Source organism: Mastomys coucha, unplaced genomic scaffold, assembly GCF_008632895.1.
Source record: "Mastomys coucha isolate ucsf_1 unplaced genomic scaffold, UCSF_Mcou_1 pScaffold16, whole genome shotgun sequence".
NCBI classification, from domain to species: Eukaryota; Metazoa; Chordata; class Mammalia; order Rodentia; family Muridae; genus Mastomys; species Mastomys coucha.
In genome coordinates, this window is record NW_022196898.1 from 3,324,589 (window position 1) to 3,328,807 (window position 4,219).

General features: G+C 44.8%; 1 long non-coding RNA gene across 2 annotated transcripts in view; it reads right to left on the bottom strand.

Moving 5' to 3' along the window:
* Positions 1 to 1,226: 1,226 nt before the first annotated feature.
* LOC116094453 overlaps positions 1,227 to 4,219 on the bottom strand; it is an 11,764-nt gene continuing 8,771 nt past the window's right edge. For both annotated transcript variants that reach the window (XR_004120116.1, XR_004120117.1), the window contains one exon: positions 1,227 to 1,563. This is a non-coding gene — a long non-coding RNA (uncharacterized LOC116094453). The remainder of the gene's footprint in view (positions 1,564 to 4,219) is intronic.

Genomic DNA, 4,219 nt, shown 5'->3' on the forward strand with positions numbered 1-4,219 from the left:
GGTACCTCAACTGTTGAGCTGCCAGATTTTTCATTTCTCTTTTGCAATGATTGTAAAAGCCTCATGTAGTATTTAAGGAAATGCACTCAGATTTTGCACCACCCGTGTGTGTAGTCTGTTTGTCGGGGCCTTATCCCGTGTCCGCCTGGCCAGGGTCCCTCGTCCCGCGGAGCAAGGGGCCCCCGCGAGAAACCCCGGTCCGTGGTAAGGTAGTGTTGGCACATGCCTTAAATCCCAGCACTTGGGAGGCAGAGGTAGACGGATTTCTGAGTTTAAGGCCAGCCTGGTCTACAGAGTGAGTTCCAGGACAGCCAGGGCTACACAGAGAGAGACCCTGTCTCAAAAAACAAAAAACAACAACAACAAAAAGATTCTTATGCAATATGAGTACAACCAAGGTCTAAATCATGGGGGAAGAAAAAGATTTCTAAAGTCTCACACAAAGCCAGAGAGTAAATCAAGTGTAAAGGTAGCATAAATATGTTCTCAAATGAATCAGGCTTTTTTAAAAAAAAATGTAGTAATAGAATTAGCTAGAAACAATAGTACAGGCACGTAATGTTTCCCTCAGCCCTGTTCTTCTCTGCCCACATCCTTTCCCTCCCAGGCTGGCTGGCTTCTCCTTTTCAATACCCAAGGCGTGGATGGCAGAGAACCAGACTGTGCCAGAGGCTCTCCATGGAGAGCTCAGCCCAGAGAGGGAACCAAGGGCTTGAAAAGGCACTCTTAACAAGGTGATTTGAAACAGCTAGGGCCCATTTACTGACTCCACTCTGTTCCAGAGAACTGTGGCTTCCAGTTATGACTTGCAGATAGGCACAGTTCTACTGTATTTGGTCAGGAAATTTGAAATAATTCAATGCCACATTTCATGGGATGAGGATGAGGATGATGATGATGATGATGATGATATAGATGGGTCACAGATTTCCCCAAAAGAAGAAAGTAAAAACAAGTTGTCATGAAGGTGAGCCTAGAGCCTCTGGTGAAAACGCAAGGTGTCTGAGCTAGACTGACATGTTTGCTTCATTTCCCACATAACAGCACTATTTTCAGAAAAGCCTACAGGAAGAGGACACAAGCTCCTTTGGATAGATATCTGTTCTCAACAGAGGCGCACACATTAGCAATGCTGTGTGATAACCAGAAGGACTCGTTCTCACTCAGCTCAAGTTACCTCCTGCCAGAATATATAAGCCCCATGTAAAGACAAAAGTGGGCTGGAATTCTTTTTGCAATTAAAATTGTATTTCTTTAGCTAGAGACTTCGTTCCTTGCTCAGATGCAATTACTCCAGGAAATTGGAATACACGAAGCTGTGAGGATGAACCGCATGAGGTCTTGCTGGGACCGAATTTTAGAGCCTTTGAAAAGGCAAGATTTTTCTAGGTGAAAGGTAGCCAGCCACAAAGCAGGAGTTGAGCAGCACACAGAGAGGCCCACAACCTCTGCACTCTCTCAGGGTCTCCGCTGTCACAGATGTTCTCGGAGGAATCTGGAGGTTTATTCATTAGACAGACAGCAATGGCATCGTGAAGGTATTCTAGGTGTTGCTCCAGGTCCCTAGGACATCAGAGAGCCAAGCAGATAATGAGCACACTCTTAAGAAGAAGAGAAAAAAAAAACCCACAGAATAAATAACATTGTATTATACAGTAGCTTAGAAAGAGGCAAATTGTTAAGGAAAAAAAGCTAAACAGAGCTGTTATGCGAGCAGTGTCCTGGGGTCAGGGGCACCAGGGTGGTAGCAGGAGGTCCTGCTTTCAAATAAAGCTAGCGGTTGGCACTTTCAAAGGAGGAACTCAGTAAGACCAGCACAGAGGACGCGATCGGATGCTGAACCACTCACATACAATGACAATTCCCATAATGCACGGGCTAAGAGGCAGGGAAGGCGCTTGTTATCCTCTCTGGATATTTGTAGACATTCGAATAACAACACATTATCTCTGTTACTGTTTTGTGAATGCAAGGGATGTGCTGAGCTTCAAAATCCAAAGCAAAGAAAAGCGCGTCTCCTCGAGCTGTGACAGACCCTCACCTCCTCCTCACTTGCAGACCTGCCTGAGTACCAAGTGAGACTAATTTACTGGGTGTTCCTTTCATCAACATACGGAAATACTGAAACATTTGAATTAAATAATTATCCTAAGTGTTTGGAGTGTTGTGATCTGCCTCACGCTGATGCAATAAAAGGCCAGAGACTGCACTGACTGAGAACACAGTCCCGGTCTAACAGAAGGTAGGCCCTTAACCGCAAGTTCTGCCCCCATCTTTAGCTTTCATGGGGGTAGGGAAAACTCTATCTGGAAACTGAAGCTCATTGAAAATGACAAGGGAAAGCCATCATGACCATAGAATGTAGTGTGTAGTTTTTGCTACCCTGCTTTAAGATCTGGGTGGACCGTGCTAGAAGCCCACCCAGGTTTCCTCGGACTCTTGGATGAAACACACACACACACACACACACACAAATCTGATTTTCAATCTGCCGTATGGCTCCATTGCAGGATGCTTTTAATCTCCCGCCTGAGGAAACAGCCTATGGTCACTCCGCCTGAGAACTCAATGGCTGATCATCTTTTCTCCCTCCTAAGCATGATGAAAATCCTCTGATTTTCTAGCTAGCCTGGGGGTGTGGGGGAGCACTCGGGACCTGGAAGTACTGCCTGTTTCACCCAGCTCATTGGCAGCTAGCATCTTTATTGATAGATGAAGAACCAATTGGGGAACAGGGCCTCAGCATCAGAACCACTCTCTACAGTAGAACAGAAGAATAATAATTTTGTTTTTTGTGCTTTGCTTTGTTTTGCTTTTTGAGACAGAGTTTCTCTATGTTGCCCTGGCTATCCTGGAACTTACTCTGCGGACCAGAATGACCTTGAACTCACAGAGATCCACCTGCCTCTGCGGGGACTATGGCCCTCAGATCACCCACTCATTCATCTTTTCTAACAAACCTTCATGGGAGGACAACAGGAAACAGAAAAGAAGTGAACTCAATGTTGGCAATCAGACATTTGATTCACCAATCAAATACAATTAATGAATAAAGACAAACAACTAAGGAAACTCAGCCCCGTGAAGTAAGATCACATATCCTGAGCACAAGCAGCAAATGTCTCAGGCAGAAGTTTTCTAGGGAAACTGGTACTCTTCCTTTAATTGTCTTGTGTTTGAAGATTTTTTTAAAAGATTTATTTATTTATGTATGTGAGTACACTGTCGCTGTATTCAGACACACCAGAAGAATGGCATGGGATCCCATTGCAGATGGTTGTGAGCCACCATGTGGTTGCTGGGAATTGAACTCAGGACCTCTGGAAGAGCAGTCAGTGTTCTTAATCATTGAGCCATTTCTCCAGCCTTGAGTTTGAAGAGTTTCAATGATGTATATGATAAATATTTCTTTTTGGGAGAGGGCTTATGCTGTTAACTACCCAATTCTTAGTCCTGTAGGGTAGAAAGCCTTTCTTTGTTGGAGCTAGCTAGATTCTCTCTGTGTCTACACCTATGGCTCAAACTATGATACATCCATCAATGAATGGTTTCTCTTGAGACTTTGTACTTTTCTTGAGTTGGCAAGATGGTGGCCAGGTGGAATCAGCTCAGTGCACCTGGAATATAGCTATAGTGACAGAGGTAGCCAGAATGACAGCACAACCCAGGGTTACAGCAAGAGTGACTACAGGGGTAAACTAGCAAATCAGCAGAGGCAGTGTTTCCCTTTGGTTCAGCTTGTTCTTCTGTGTGTAACTTTATCAAGTCCTAAAAGTGTTCTGAAGGTGCCCTTGAGTCTGAAGAAGTGCACCGATGGCAGTAAGACAACGTAAAAGTGGTACTGGGGGTCTCTCGGGACTGAGATGTTCTTTGTTCTTAGCATCTTGCTCAAAGCATAAAAGAAATACAAGTAGCCAAAAAGTAAGGAATGCCATTCAAACAAAAACATAGGCAGCTGTACTCAGAGAGAGTATCAGGCCTCCTGAGCTAATGTGCGCAGGAGCAGCAGGCCACCAGGGCAGGGTCTTCTTGCTCTATGAGGAGAACGAGTTGGTTGCCAAGGATAGAAGTGACCCTGGGTTGTGCTGTCATTCTAGCTACCTCTGTCACTATGGCTATATTCCAGGTGCACTGAGCTGATTCCACCTGGTCACCATCTTGCCAACTCAAGAAAAGTACAAAGTCTCAAGAGAAACCATTCATTGATGGATGTATCATA